Consider the following 16,630-nt stretch of genomic DNA (forward strand, 5'->3'; position numbering starts at 1 on the left):
ACCGTATTTTCACGGACAGTCATACAGAAGCGTGCTTAGAGGACGCAGGGTATAATCTAATGGGAATAAAATGGGTGGACTTAGCAAGGCTTCTGTGTTCACAATCTTCTTGGCCTCCCTGTGTGACTTTCTTTTCCTCGGGGTATAGGCAGGACCCCTCTGGAATGAGGGTCTTCCCCCTACCTTGGAGGAAGTTCAGAGAAGTCTTTTATGGCCTGTGTCAGGGCAGAAGGGCGAGGGGAAGGTGACGGTGACCTTCCTGCTTCTGCTGTTTTCTCGAATGCCAAGGTGCCGTATTTTCGGGTAGCGTGGCCTGAACCCCAATGAAGTCAGGAGCAGAGGCAGACAGGAGAACAAGCAACAGCCATGAGACAGCTCAAGGTGGGGCAGAAAAAGAAATGGCCAGTGTGTCCTGCTTTTTATGATCAAATGAAGACTGAGCCCTCCCCGATCCCTGGAACTGTAGTCCATCCTCCTCCAGGAGCACCCCCACGCCCCAGGCATTTCTGGGAGTGCTCGCACGCACCGAGGCTCCTTGTCACCTCTGTCCATAGGCCAGAGCCTCTCCCACCTCTCAGGAAACTGCATGCACCACTGTGTCACCCTCTCTGGGAGCCTCTCTTGCCCTACACATGGACACAGTCCTGCTGCTCCTATAAACAAAGGTCCTCCTGAACCCATACACTTTAAACCCAATTTGGGGGGATGCTGCCATCCCCTGGCAGATTTCCACAGGCTAATGGGAGGATCGGCTCCGTCCCTCACCCATGAGGGACTTCCAGGTCCTTCCCACATCCCAGATGTCCTGTCGCCACTTGTTCTGCCTTACAACTGCCTCTTGCAATGATTATTATGAAACAGAATAGCTAACGCACCACAAAAGCATCTGCATTTGAAATGCCTCTCAGGTCCAAGGCTCGTCCAAGAAGAGCGGTGAGTATTTATTTTGCATCGATTTAACTGGAAAGGTCTGATAAACTTCCAGAAACAAAGAAGGTCTGCTTCAAAGTGACTTTCTGTGTCTGCTGCTGGAAATTGTTAGCAATTGCTGTTCTCCTGCTTAAAGGGAAAAAATCCAGTTTCAGTTCACAAAGCATTGCTCCAGACAGAGATGGTGGCCGCCACAGACCCAGGAGCAAGACCAGAGGACGCGCGTCATCCCGGGCCTCTGCTGCCTGTGCCCTGAGGCTGGTGACACAGCCCGATGTGCAGGCTTCCTCACATCTCTCGAGGCCTCGCGACACAGCCCTCTCTAGCCTGAATGGGTCTCTGTTCCTCATCACCGAAAAGAGCTTCCCAAGGCGGTTGGAAAGCACCTGAGAGAAACCTTGCAGTCAGTTCATTGGAAACTGAGCCTCAATATGCTGAGGTCCTCGGCCAAAGCTGCACAGGCAGACTGGACCCAACCCTTGACCTGTGAACTAGACCTTTGTCCCTTGTTTCCTGTTGGACGGGCTTCAGCGTGGCTGGTGAGGGGCTGACATGCCAGCATTTAGGTCCTCTGGCTTGGCATGTCATGAAGGAGACGGTCACCTGCAACCCATTAACCCATCACAGTGCTTCACGGCGGGCTTCAGCGTGGCTGGTGAGGGGCTGACATGCCAGCATTTAGGTCCTCTGACTTGGCATGTCATGAAGGAGACGGTCACCTGCAACCCATTAACCCATCACAGTGCTTCACGGAAGGCCCACAAGTACCCAGCATCCCGCAGAACCGCCAAGGAAACATGCTAGTCACGACATCTTCTGTGTGCAAGATGCTTTGAGCTTGTATTCTTCAAATACAATCGCCTTAGGACAGGGATTCCAGAAGCAGAGCCTGAGACAAGGACTCTGCTTGGGGGGGGCAATAAGAATGGTCGGGGAAGGGCTCTAGAGGAGAGTGGCCCGAAGCAGCAGAGGGCAGGGGAAAGAAGCCACCATGTGGTCTCAGCTGGGGACCAGCCTCAGTCTGATCGTCCCACGGGGAAGCTCTGAGCACAGGCATGTGTTGGGCCGCACCTGGAATCCACCCACCCGTCTTCTTGTCTCTGGTCTTCTGCTGGTGAACAGTCCCTTCCGCACTCTCAGACCATGGACTCCAGGCAGGGCTGAGCCACTCAGCAGTGGGCGTGTAACCAGCCGTTCAGAAAGCTGTGCTCTCCTGGCCACTGCGACTCGTCTAGTAACGGATACTGGCCCAATTCAGGCCAGCAAGAGTCAGGCCTGCACCTGTTCCAGAAGCGTCAGAAAAAGGAACAGAACCTGGGCAGGCAGAGGCCAAGGAGCTGCCAGCTTCCTCCTGCCCTGTGAGCTGAGGGGCAGGGGCAGAGGGGGCTGGGCCTTGTTGTCGCCATTGAGTCACTGCACTTGCCAGTTACATGAGCCTATGATTTCCCTTTTTGACTTTAGTCCATGTGAGTTGGACACAGAGCCCCGCCGCACCCTCCCCACCACCACCACGCCCCGCCGCCACCAGAGCCAGCCTTCACAGGCGCTGTCCTTGAGTCACCGCCGGGACAGGGCAGCAGATGCAGCCACCTATCAGAGTCAGAGGGCAAGACGCAGCGCCAAGTGCTGCAGCGAGCCTCGGCCAAGGTAGGGCCCAGCCCTCCCCACCAACAGGAGGGAAATTACTTTCCCAAATCTCTCCCAGGCGGGGTCTGGCTGCTGGCAGGCTCCACCTTCCTTCAGGAGGACGGTGATGACCACAGAGCCTGTATGCTGTGCCTGCACATGCATCGTCTACACGTACACTTGATTCTCACAACTCTGCAAGGCAGAGGGGCAGGGGCTGTGCCCTTTCCCCACGTCACAGATAAGAAGACTAAAGTCAGGAGAGACAGTGGACGGGCCCCAGGCCTCCCACTGGAGACGGCCCAGCACTGGAGCCTGGTCTCCTGACTCCAGCGTGCCAAGCGGCCACTTCTCGGTGCAGATGGGAATCACCTCAGCCTCAAGGTGGGCTGAGCACACACTTGGGGCTACGGTATGATCCGAGGGGCCCCAATACCTGTTACCCAAATCCAAACAGCAGTCACCATCCAGATGCAGGGAAGCCCACACTAACCCACTGCAGTGGCTTTTCATTTTTTTTCTATAGTATTTGGGCACTCTGTTGCCTTGAACATAACTCCTCAAGAAATGACGGAGGCAGAGATAGAGGCCACCGCCCTGCTCCCAGGTAAGCCCCAATGACCATCTCACACCAGATGTCGAGAGAACATTTATTCCACGCAGTCAGCTCCAGCAGGTGTCAGTGACCCACAGCAATATCTGGCCTGGACGACCATTTCCATGCACTCCTGCCTAGCTATAGGGGGTCTCTTCTGCTTCCACTGCCCCAACCAGGGGAGGACCTGAGGCCTCTGAGCCCCATTATGACCCAGGAGAGCCAGCCCACCAAAACGCAGCCACTAGGTAACTCACACACCCTCTCCCCCTGCACAATCCCATAGCGGCCACCCCATGGCTCCCAGCAGATTCATCAGTCAGTCGACAAGTGTTTCCTGAGTTATGAGCCCAGCCCTGTGCTAGACCCTATTGGGGTTAAAGAATAAAGACACAGTCCCTTGCCCTCAGGGAGCTCACAGTCTAGTTGAGGATTCAAGACACACACACAGACACACAAGGACACTGGAGCATAAGACAAGACAGCACGCGATACCCAAGGGGGCGGGGAGATCGTGTTAACACATCTACCATGCAGAGAAGGCGGGAAGGACGTGGGCTGGGTGGCTCAGAAGGCCCTGGTGATAAGAAGGGCTTAGCGGGGTGGAGGAAAGGACAGGGACATTTCAGAGCAATGCAGGAAAAGGCACAGAGGTAGGAAGGGCACAGCACAGGCGGGGGGACACCAGCTGGACAGTCAGTGGAGAAGGGGAGTGTTGGCGAGGTTTCCTCTAGGTTGGCCAAGGGCCAGAGCCAGAGTGGAAGCTCCTAGGGAGGTACGGAGGCCTCTCTTTTCCGATCTCCCCCAGAGCGCTCTGCTACCCCGGGTGAGGCATGTGGAAAGTGCTTAGTGAGAACCTATGGGCCAAGCATGGGAGACAGGACAAACAAGACCCCAGGGCATGAATCCATAGGTTGCCTCCTGACAACCCTGACCAAAACCCAGCCAGCCCTGGTCAATGCTGCCTCTCTGATGTGTGGTTCATGCTGCGGAGGCAGGTGAGCACCACGGGGCTCCAGGCTGACCCACTCAGGTGTGGAGACAGGCAGAGTCCTTGCCCTGCTGCCCTGCACCCCCCCCGCCCCACTTGTACTGCTGGACCCTCCGGGAACACACAGAGAGCTCCTCCACCAGCCTCTCACCCTGTCCAGAGCTGTGGGCACCCAGAGCAAAGCTCTCATCCTCTTCCTCCCCAGCCTTCCCACACGATGCCTGGCTGGTCGGGCAGGAGGCACGGCTATCTGGGCTGGGCTGGTGGAAGCAGGATTCCTACTCCCTGGAGTAGGCTCAAGCCAAATTCATGCTTCCACCACAGTCCCCAGAAGTCCACCTTCCCCCTGGACCTCAGTGAAATCAGAGCCCAGGCCGGGAGTGAAGGGCTCCCTTATGAAAACCAGCAGCCAGTTAGGCAGAACAAGAAACACAAAACCAGAACAGCAGATCAACCCAGGGAATCTCCAGCGAAGTCTGGGGAAGGTAAATAAGGTTCCAGAAACCTATGAGTTCTTTGTTAAGCCTGGGAGAAGGGACTGATTAAAAGGGTCCCCTCCTCTGAATTCTTTATTCCCAAACAAGGGAAAGAGGCTCAGCCAGGTAGGAGGAGAAAAATTACTTGTATGGTGGCCTTGACTGGGGGCTCTGTGAGGGTCAGGTGGGGAAGGAGTGGCAGGTTAAGCCCCCAGGGCTGAGGTTCTTAGTCTGCAGTCCAGGGATGGGTTTCATTCAGGGCGTGCAAGGGGCTCCTGAAATTGCTTGGGGTTTTTGAGTCTATGTGAATATGTGTGTCTTCCTGGGGAAAAGGTCCATAACTTTTGTCAGATTTTCAAAGCACTGCATGACCCCAAAGAACCACTGCTCAGAAAGAAAAATGAAGCCTGCAGGTATTGTTCACGTCGGAGGGAAGTTTTGCCTCTAGAGCCAGGTCTGCCACCAACTTGCTGTGTTATCTTAGGCCAGTCACTTCCTGTCTCTGAACTTTAGCCAAGTGGTAGACCAGGCAGGAGCAGAGAAGCCAGCTTTCTACACAGGCTCTGTCCCTGCTGCCACAAGAGAATTGAGGTCCATGGCCAAGCAGCAACGATAAGGTCTGCCCCAGCTGTGACTTCCACCAGGACTGGGCAGTTTTTCCACCAGGGCTTGGAATCTGCTTCCAGCTCCAGGCTGCATACAGTCACTTCTACAGGGCACCTCCCAAGGTAGGTCTTCTTAGGGGACATGTCCTCATGCCGGGGTATAGTGCCAGCCAGGCCCTCGTGGGACACCATTCCTAGTCTCTGTGCCCAGATGTGCCCTGCATCTCCTGGGACATGAGGTCCTGCCCACTCCGCATCTGTTCACAGAAACAAAGAGATCAGGGTCAGTTCTGGTGCCAGGACTTGGCCCTGCCCAGCCACCCCTCTGGGGAGGAGCGGACAATCAGCAGGCCCACCTTGGATCTGTCCAGGGCTTGAGCAAGTCCTCTTAGCCCCCTTCCAAGCACTGCAAAGATTATGAATCTCATTTACAGATGAGTTGCCTTGGGTTCAGGACATTTTGGTGACTGGCTCCAGATGTCCCAGGTCTCTGTTTAGCCTCTTATCCTCTGCCACCAAGTGCCAATCCATATTGCAACAGCCATCCAGAGGTGGCATGCAGAGGGCAATGGACCCCTGAGGAGCCACGCAGCACTGAGGAAGAACGGGGGGCTAAGGGAGGGATGGGCCTCCAGCACCTCGCACAGGCCTAGGCGCAGGCAGGGGCTCTGGGAGTGCAGGTCCTCTCAAAGCCCCAGCCTCCTTCCTCCTGAACCACTACTGAACCACATGGACCCTTCAGGCACCCACACCACATGTGACACCCCTGCTCAGGCTCCTATCACATGGCCCCTGGTCAGATCCCCAAATCCATGTCCATTTTCCATTTTTTAGCAGTAGAGCTAAAAGGTCTTGGGGTCCAGAATCCAAAAGATACCAGGCTTCCACTGGTCATACCACTAATCACTGACTGTGATCTGGGGAGAGCTTGGGCAAACCTCAGTTTCCTCAGCTGCCAAATGACTGCAGAACCCTGTGTCTCAGAGTGCCAACTTGGAATCAGCACCCTGGGGACAAGTCCCAGCTCTCCCCTTTCTCACTGCAATGACCTTGGTCAAGTCTCTTAGTTGGGGGTCCCATTTTCTCTTGCCCAGATGACCCCAAGGACCCTCAATGCTCCTGCTTTCCCTCTTTGATCTGTCCTCACGGTGCCTCCAGTTTTCCTTCTAAAGCACAGTTCTGAGATCACTGTGCTCTTCTCACTAAAAATCTCAGATGTCCCTCCCCCTCGATCATAAAGTCCTTTGTAGGGCAAATACAAGACTTCACTATGAACCCCCACCTTGAAAACATCCTTCCACGTGCTTGCTCTTCCTAGATCACTTCTATTCATCCCTAGGACCCAGTTCAAAGCCATCAGACTCCCCTGGGTGACATGAAGAAGCCAGTCACCTTCTCCCTCTGGTCCCACAGCACTTTATAGGCTACCCCCCACTACAGCCCACATGCATCAAGGGCAAGCACCCCAAGGGACGGGGCCTGTGGTCCCCATCTGTGCCTCCTCCCAAGAGCAGAGCTCGGCACAGTAAAGTGGCACACAGCGGGTACTCAACAAAGCTTTTGGACCAGTGATGTCACTCTCTTTCATCTTGGAAAGCAATTACGATCCTCACAATATCCCAGAGCGGGGGAAGAATCCATTATCTTTATCCCCAACTTACGGATGAGTAAACTGAGACATGAGGTGAAATGACTTCTCAAGGACACCGGATGGTGAGTGCAGGAGCCAGGAGGACTTTTGGGCTGAGGTCGGGCCTGGGGAGTGTGGAAAGTGGCTCTCTCCGAGTGGCTTTCAACTCTGACATTCTGGAAATGAAGATTGGGTAAGCAGCCAGTCATAAAAACGTCTCCAACTCTAGCATGACCAACCAGCCCCAGCCCCACCACACCTGATATCAAGAACCAAGGACGGGGCCGGCCCGTGGCTCACTCGGGAGAGTGTGGTGCTGACAACACCAAGTCAAGGGTCAAGATCCCCTTACCAGTCATCTTTATAAAAAACAAAAAACAAAAAAAAAAAAAAACAGAACCACGGACGCCCCCCCCCCCACTTCTCCTGCCAAAAAGTCAAAGATATTTCTTTACAAAACTCAAACCACTTTAAGAAGATAATAAAAGGTTTCAGAAGCATCTCCCTTGCCTGCCAGTTCTCTCTGCTAAGTCCCTGCTGAGCTGTCTCTTTGGGTCAGTGCATTCTCTCACTTCTGCAGGCCACTCCGCATCAGGCTGCTCCCCACGGCAGCTGAGCCCAGCAACTCCTGCAGCTGGGTGGTGGGCTGCCAAGCCCTCCCAAGGAGGCTGACTGCCTTGCTGGCAACTTGAATCTTATGTGGCTTGATGCTGTGGTTTCAATGTGTGTCCCTGCCAAAGCTCATGTTGGAACTTAATCCTCAATAAGGTATTTGAAAGGCAAGGCCTTTAAGAGATGATTGGATCATGAGGACTATGCTGTCATGGATTCATCCATTCATAGATTAATGGGTTAATAGTTTAATCGTATAACTTCGTATAATGTATGCTATACGAAGTTACCTGAGGAGGAAAACCAACGCACGGGCCCCAAACAGCAGTGTGCAGCCAGGCAGAGGGTCCTGGGGGAGGAGCGGACATGGGCGGCCGCAGCCTGGCTGCGACCCACACCTTCCAGACCCCAGGCCAGCCCTCCCTCTCTCCCGGGCTCCCACCCCGGTCATGGGCACTTCCAGCTGCGGTCACCAGCCCCTGGGGAGGCAGAAGCGGAGAGAGGGGTCAGGGGGGAAGGTCAGCCAACCTCCGTCCTGGGTGGGGACACTCACCTCCCACAGCCTCCAGCATTCTACCCTCCACCGTTTTGTTCAAGCCAAAGTGCCCCTGCTGGGAACTGCTGCCCTTCTCTCTCCTCTACCCCTGAATCGCTGCCTGCCCTCCTTCCAGGCCCTTCTCAAGGGCCTCCTCCATACCCTCCTTGAACCATGTGGCCCAACCCTGTGACCCTCATCAACTGCATGAGGGTCAGTCATGCCACCTCTCTCCCCCTGACCCCAGCACCTTAAGGACAGAGCTGTCTTTTAACCCCAGCATCAAGCGCTGTGCCTCCCACAGAAGGCACAGAGTAAATGCGGATGGGGACTATTCAGAGGCTGCTAGTACTTTACGTTATCCTTCACCTGAATAAGTCTTATCTCTCCGACCAGAATCTCAAGGAGGGGGGATGGAGGTGCACCCCAAACCTGGTGGGAAGGGTGGGATCACCTGCGGTCTAATTTTGCAAAGCTTAAAACAACGTTACCAAAGCCCTGTAAACTTGAAAGTGACCTCGGTTAAACATTAAAGGCAGCAGCTCTTTGTTTATCAAAAAGAGGCATACATGAGCCCCAACTCCTAGAGAGCCAGTCTTAGCCTGATTCCCCCTGGTAGCCCCACAGAGAACCTGGCCCAAGGCTGAGCAACACACTCACTGCTCAGCAATCGCCCCCAGTACCCGGCTCCTTTCACGCTGGTTCTCCTAAGGACCCTGTCCCAGGCCACTGTGTTCCTCTTACATTGTTTTCCATTGTTCTCACAACAGTCCTGAGGAAGAGGCAGAGCAGGTTTGTTGAGCTCTACTTTATAGAGAAACTGAGGCTCAGTGAGGTCAACATACTTGCCCAAGGTCACACACACAGCAAGGTGAGCCAGGGCTAGGCCTAAGTCTCCTGACTCACTGATGAAGGCTGTTTTCAATGTACCGACTACTTAACAACCAAACACCCCTTAAAACACACACACACACACACACACACCCCTATATGCGACCACCACCACCATCCCGGCCATTGCAGAGCCATCTATTCTCAAAGGCCACTTCTCCTGTAGGAGCACTGTCTACTGCCACCACCCCCATCTCCCCCCAAAATTTTAGGCTCCAGCTCCTGCAGGGCAATGAGGCCTGCTCCATGCATTTCCCCCACCCCATCACGGAAGCTTGCTTGCTGTTACTGGACCTCCCTGCAGGCCTTCTGCCACTTCCAGCCTCAGTCAATCTATCTACAGAGTGGGGTCTCAGAGACATCCCCTCTGTCTCCCCTACCCTCAGGCCAGGGTGGAACAGACACTCACCCTGGGGAAAGGGAGAAGTACCATTTGCGACAGACCCCACCCACAATTCTCTTCCCAGGCAGTTACCCTGACATTTGAAAAGATAGACCATCAGAGCCTCCTTGGCCAATCTCCACCTGGCCCTGTCACTGGGCAGCCTCCCCAATCTCCCCAACTATACCCCTGACAGAGGGTCCAAGGCCCCCATCTCTCCCCCAAGTTCCTCCATCCCATGCCACACTCACAACCCAGGCTGCGCCCCTGCTTCTCTGCGCTCCATCGGCGACTCTTTCCTTTAGAGTCTGCGCTGCCCAACGCAAATACGGTAACTCTCCCGCAGCGACTCCCGAGACCCTTCTCCCCCGCCCCCATAAAGACAGCAAGCCTCTCGCAACGTTGTTCTTATCAAAAAGCTGCATTAATCGAAAGAGCTGATCCCACCCCACCCGAATCTCGCGCACAATCTTGCCACCTCCTGGGTCGGGAGCGACCCTGGAGAAATATGGTAAACTCTGCGTCGCAACCCCACCCCCACGAAAATACGTAGGCCTCCACCCTCCTGCCGCAACCCACCCCGCCCGGCTTCAAGCCCGGCTCCCGGAGGGCATTCATGCAACCCACCCCCCGTGCCCGCAGCGCCCCGCGGAACCACGCAACCCTGACAAATATGTAATGAAGTCGCAGAGCTCCCACTCCCGGAAAGGACTGCGCAGCTCCCGGCAAATACGGTAGCGCGCCCGCGGTGACCCGCCCCCAAGGGTCCGGCACTGGCCTCGGTAAATACGGTAACCTCCCGCCGCCGCCCCGGCCCCGGCCGGGACTCACGTGGCGCCGCCTCCCCAGCCCTTGGCCTCCTCCGCAGAGCCGCAGTCGCCGACGTCGTGGCAGCCGCGCAGCAGCCCCGTGAGGCTGGGAGGTCTAACTCGCCATCAAGGTGGCTGATGCAAAAAGCAGGGCTGCGAGCGCTGCGCCCTCCAGGACAGGAGAGGGAACCAGGCGGGAGCCGGTTCCGGGGCCAGAACGCCCCGCGGGGCGGGTCACCCCAAGCCCCCCGGGCCCCCACCCCAGCCGCTCCCTTTTCAGGATTCCCGGAGGCCCCAATTCGGCAGTTAGAGCACCCTTCTCATCCCCCTCATCCCAAGGCATGACTAGCCTGGCCAGGCCCACAAAGTGCCCCCCCTAGACTAGGACACAGGGTCCGGGGGCATTGGCGGTACCAAGCCTTTCCTTGAGTAAGAGAGAGAAGGGGGTAAACGCGAGAGCCCCAGTGGCAGAGCTTCTCTGAGCTTGGATTTCGTGGTGGGGAGGCAGCCGTCAAAGGGGCGGAATCAGAGAGCTGCCTTCGCTGAGAGTTTTGCCAAAGCCCACCCTATATATGGCCTGGGTTGTATCACTAGGATGGGGGGGTGGGAATAAATTATACCCCTACTGTCCCCTCCTCCTCCGAATTGAGTCCATACAGTCAAGCCAAAGTTATCCCATAAGGAGCTGCTTATAACACCCACAGAAGCAACCGGTGTGAGAGAGCAAGGCTAAATTCCAGTTTCCAGCCACCGTTTAATAATAATACCCCTTACCTCTAACATAACTTTGCTTTTTGCAAAGCCCTTCCCCATATATTATCTCGTGGGAACCTTCCAATAACCATGCGCAGTCTAAGCTGTGCAGGTATAATTATCCCATTTTATGGATGGGAAAAGAAAATAAAATTGAAACACAGAGTGGCTTCCCCTAAGACCCACAGCCCTAAGTGGCAGAACCAGATGGGAACGGAGGCCCCAGGACACAGCTCCCTTTCCACTGCACACCCTGGGACTGAGCTCCTCTGACTCAAATAGGGTGTGATGACAGTGACCGGAAGTAATAACCTCAGCCCAAGTAAGATAGTGCCTCAGAATTCACATTTGACAGATAAAAAAACTGAGGCCAGATTGGCTGGTCAGCTCAGTTGGTTAAAGTGTGGTGTTATAACACCAAGATCAAAGGTTCAGATCCCCATGCCAGCCAGGCGCCAAAAAATCAAAAAGAAAGAAAGAAAAAGAAATTGAGGCCTGAGAGAGTGATTTCGAAATTTAGAAGTGCTAGAGGAACTCAAATAGGCTTTTTCTCTGAGGCGCCCCTGTAGCTTCCAAGTGGGGGGAGTGGCTGGATTCCCCAAGGCGCAGGCGGGGCTCCTTACAGCAGATGGTGGATGTGCCTGTGGGTGTGCCACGGGTGGGCATGGGGGTAGGGGGAGCGATCCCTGATGCGGGGCCTGGGGAGATATAGGCCTCCCCCATCATGAGGCCCCCTGGCAGCTCCACAGGTGCCCAGTGTGCCTTTCAGAGCCTGGGAACTAAAAAATTCCAGATGGGGGCCACTGGGCAGTGAAATCAGTCCCTTGCTCCCGGTACCATGCCTGAAGTTCAGACCACCTGCTTTCACAACTGCTCAGGACCAGTCTGTCCCAGCTGGCCTGTCCACTCTTGGCCTCTCACGGACGCATCCCCACCCCAACCCCCACACATGCTGCTCCAGTATCACTGAGGTATGGGGAACTTCAGGAGTTAGACTTCCCAAGGAGACTGGTATCTCAGAGGCAACCGGGAGGGAACACTGGGGAGCCAAAGAAATGAATCCACCAGCAGAGATGTTTACCCAGGGCCAAGTTGAGAGTGCCCATGGCGTTGACAACAGGACCTCCTGACCTGACCGCTGAGGACAACCCACACCCCGCCCCCTCCATTCACAGAACAGCCACACCCCCCAGCTCTACGGCTGCTGTGGCAAAAATTGTCACCTGCCAGAGAAATGGGGACATTTAGTGAAGTTTTTCAAAGGCAAAATCAATAATATACCTGAGGATGTCACCCATATTTTTTAGCAGCATTTTCTAGGTAAGCTGTGTCAAAATAGAAAGGAAACGAACATAGCTCGGGGACAGGGGTGGGAGGCAGGCAGGACCACCCAGAACATGTCCTGGCTCAGTGGGCTCCATCCTCTGCCCTGCCACCGTGTCATTTCAGCTGAGTCACTTCACTTCTCCAGTTTCTTACACATACCATACACCCACCCCCTCATCTCCCCCTAGGTGCCCTCCACCGCCCTGTTCTCATGTGCTGTGGTGAACACAATAGAACGACAATGTGGAAATATTCTGCAGACGCAGCTGAGCTGCTTCACCCAGGCAGGGCAGTGGCCAGTGTGGTGATCACACCACCCTGTGAGGACCATGGACTCTGGACCCTAACAAAGGCCTGGGCCGCCCACCACCAAGGCATCCAGGAGAACAGCTGGCTCATGGCTCCAGAGTGGGTAGAGGAGAGACTAGCTCAGCCACACCTTGGCCTGGCCCTGCACTGCATTCACCCTGGGCACACTGGATGGACGAACATCACCCCATGGGCCTCCCCTGGGCAGCTCTAACCGCTTCTCCCACCGTCTGGCTCCTCCTGCTCTGGGCTGCATCCCCAGGACTTCCTCATTCGGCTGGGCAACCATTTCCACCTTGGCAAGCCCCTCTCACTCTCCCCAGGATTGAACAGTAGTCTCTAACACCTCTCCAAAACACTTTGTGCTGACCTCAGATTTGCAACTTAGCACACTTTTGTTTTCCCCACCAGGTTATGAACTTCAAAGAGCAGACACTCTTTGTAGCATCTCTGTATCCCAAGTGTCAGCATATAACAGGTCCTCTGTCCATGTCTGTTGCATAAACGAATGCACATCTGCAAGTTACATCTGGAGGGAAGAGATGGCCCCATAGCCAGCCAGTGCACTAATGCAACGTAAGGAATGAAGAGATGCAGGCAAAGCTACGGCTCCAACCCCTGCTCTGAGGGCTGAGAGGCACTGCAGAGGCCCAGATGAAGATGTGGGGCTCTGGGTATGAGGTCTCATCTGCTCCAAAGTTCTCTTTCCTTGGAATTAAAACCCAGGACATGACCTATTACATCAGTTCAGCCAAACCCTTAAACTTGTGGCAGGCCTACTTAATACTGCGGATGACTAATTTTTTATGGGGACTGAGCTAAACAGTGGAAAACACTTCTCATTTTTTCCCACAGGCCCAAACATGCTCTGCAAATAGCCACACATGGAGTTTATTAAAATAATGATAACAGCTACCATTTATTGAGTGCTTGCTGTGTGCCGGGCACTATACTATATGCTTTACATAGGTTACTTGCCCAAGGTCCTATAGCTTAAATGGCAAATCCAGAATTTAATCCCAGAACTATCTGACTCTATCCACTCTTCCCAATGAAAAAAAAAAAAAAGCTATTTCTAGATTTGGGCTTAGAGGTTAGGGGGAAGAAAGGAGAAAGGTGAGGGGAAGAGACAATGTTTCTAGCTTCTTGATCTAGCTTCTCATCAATAGGAGCATCATTGCTAGGGGTGTACTGTCCCATAGCCACAGGTGGCTACTTAAATTAATTAAATTTAAATAAAAGTTAAAATTCAGTTCCTCAGCCACAACAGCCACATTTTAAGTGCTTAACAGCCACATGTGGCTAGTGGCTATGGTATTGGACAGTACAGGTATAGAACATTTTCATCACCACAAACAGTTCTCTGTTGGATAGCGCTGGTGTAGGACACCTTCCCCTCCAAATCCGAGCAACCAAGAGCATTCTCTCTTCAGCCTAAGGGATAGCCTAAGGGATACCATTCACTTCCCTCTCTTCACAGCCTCTGCCATGATCCAGGAAGAGAGCAGTGATATGTGAGAACATACTATTTTTGGCCCCAACACTTCTCCTGCCAAAAGGTCAAAGATATTTCTTTACAAAACTCAAACCACTTTAAGAAGATAATAAAAGGTTTCAGAAGCATCTCCCTTGCCTGCCAGTTCTCTCTGCTAAGTCCCTGCTGAGCTGTCTCTTTGGGTCAGTGCATTCTCTCACTTCTGCAGGCCACTCCGCATCAGGCTGCTCCCCACGGCAGCTGAGCCCAGCAACTCCTGCAGCTGGGTGGTGGGCTGCCAAGCCCTCCCAAGGAGGCTGACTGCCTTGCTGGCAACTTGAATCTTATGTGGCTTGATGCTGTGGTTTCAATGTGTGTCCCTGCCAAAGCTCATGTTGGAACTTAATCCTCAATAAGGTATTTGAAAGGCAAGGCCTTTAAGAGATGATTGGATCATGAGGACTATGCTGTCATGGATTCATCCATTCATAGATTAATGGGTTAATAGTTTAATGGGTTATCAGGGTGTAGACTGGGGGCTTTATAAGGAGAGGAAGAAAGCATATGGGCACATTTTTCCTCAGTCTCTTGCCCTGTGACACCCTGCATCACTACAGGACTCCCCACCAAGAAGCCCTCACCAGATGTGCTCCCTGGACCTTGGACTTCACAACCTCCAAAACTGTAAGGAATTAATTCTGTTTTCTATAAATTACCCAATTTCAGGTATTGTTATCAGTGACAGAAAATGGACTAATACACTTGCCAAATGACAACCATTTTCCAAGTATCTGAGTTATTTTTCTTAGCTCCCAGCCTGCTCCTAAGAAAGGAACACAAGGTCGATGAAGGCAGTCCCAGGAACCCCAGCTCCACCAAGCTCATCTGGCTTGACCAAGGGTCCCCACAGTAGACCTGCACTTACCTGGCTGAGGACAGGATATAAATCCTTTAAGAACTTGATTTATTTGCTCATAGCTGCTTTTTGTTACCCTATGCAACCCCTTATTCTCAGCATGCTTCGGAGTATTTTGGATTGTAAACCACTAGGATAGCAACTCTGACCTTATCGTTGATTTTATGACACGCCTCTTCCAAAATATACTCTGACCCAGTTTTATCATTTTAAAATGAAAGGGAATGAAAATTGAAGTTGATAATGCCACACCACCCTTGGAGAAGGTTGCAATGGTGGCAAAGGAAACAGCTTAGGCTAACAGGAGGCCTGGGACCTGCCATCAATTAGCAACATTACCTGGTGAACAAGTCACACTTTCCCAACACCCTTTTCAAACTGTGCATCAAATGGTGATATCGCTGCCCTGCCTAAATCACTGACTCATGGTGAAACTAAATGAGATAATAAATAAGAAAGCCTTGCTAAGAGAGCTAGGACTGGGAATGATTTGTTCAAGAGCTGACCATACAGATTGTTCCAAGCCATGTGTGTAAAGTGATTTTCCATGAAGGTCCATGAGCTCTTCCAGGGTAGGAACTGTGTCTTATTCATTGAAGCATCCCAGAAGTCTAGCATGATTCCTGGCACACAGTAGGTTTGTTGAGTGAACCAGTGCTGTGCCATCCCCTGACCTGGTCAATGGGGCATACACCTCAGTAAGTCTTTGCTCTGAGGGATTTGGCCCTGACCACCTATGACCCAAAACACCCATTTGTAAGAGGGTCGGTCACCTGGGAAAAGTAAACAGGCATGCTCATGAATTTGCACAGGTAGGAGGAGGGAGCTACAATTAGGCTTCATTAACCCAGATTAAAGAAATAATCAAAATGAAGCAGGTTTTCCAAAACTCACTGCCTTGGGATGTCTCATGAATTCGGTGTTGACATCTTGTTCTTAAGATAATGTATGTGGTTAGAACTGCTGATTTATTGATTTACATATAAGCTGCTGGTTCTGAATGAGACATTTAGATATCAAGAATAGCTGAGGCACGAAGCTTCTGCTTCAGGTTGCACAGACACTTCTGGCTCCCATGTTGTTATCAGTAACCAATGACTGTGACTCTTGTGTTCCATGAGAAAAGGAAAACTGTACTTGGAGCTCTGCCCCTCCCTTTTGAGACTCCTTTATAAAATGCCTTTGCTTGTAGAAGACTTCAGAGCACTTCCCAACTCTGTCGGCTTGTGTTTCCCAGGTCACCCTCAAGCTTACTTTCAAAAAACCTTTATAAAATTATTTGTGCCTCTACAGCCTTGATATTGGTCCACAACCCCAAGTCCTACCAACAGAGCTCTTTGATTGAGTTGATCATAGGCCATTTATGGAACACATATTATTGTAAAGATACTCCTGCTGGACTGATCTTTTCTGTACCTGCCTGCACTACCCCCTCAGGCACCTGACTCTACAGGGCTGCAGTGTTTCTGCAGGTCCGCCCTTGCAGGCAGTGGCTCTCTATCCCAGGAATGAACGATGGTACTTGGGGATGCCTTCCTGGAGTAGGTGGATTTGCTCGAATTGGTTTCAGGACTTGCTAAGTGGCAACAAGGAAGAAACAAATGACTCCAGAGCCTCCCCAATGGTTAAAGAAGGTTTTGATGAGATGCAGGGCATTCAGACTCCCGGGGTACGGCAGGCTGGGGGAGGAGTGGCAGGAGAGGAGCAGGGCATGAGGGGACAGGAGTGCCCAAGGCTAGTGTGGGTCACAGAGGGTACCCAGGAAAACCC

General features: G+C 53.0%; 1 long non-coding RNA gene across 1 annotated transcript; it reads right to left on the bottom strand.

Annotated features, from left to right (window-relative positions):
- Nucleotides 1–3,192: 3,192 nt before the first annotated feature.
- Nucleotides 3,193–7,026, bottom strand: LOC103600587. The gene is made up of 2 exons (XR_551398.1): nucleotides 6,885–7,026; nucleotides 3,193–5,480 (listed from the first exon to the last, which is right to left on the bottom strand). It is a non-coding gene; the product is annotated as an uncharacterized LOC103600587 (long non-coding RNA).
- Nucleotides 7,027–16,630: the final 9,604 nt, after the last annotated feature.

The sequence above is a fragment of the Galeopterus variegatus genome, unplaced genomic scaffold (assembly GCF_000696425.1).
Source record: "Galeopterus variegatus unplaced genomic scaffold, G_variegatus-3.0.2 Scaffold3398, whole genome shotgun sequence".
Classification (NCBI taxonomy): domain Eukaryota; kingdom Metazoa; phylum Chordata; class Mammalia; order Dermoptera; family Cynocephalidae; genus Galeopterus; species Galeopterus variegatus.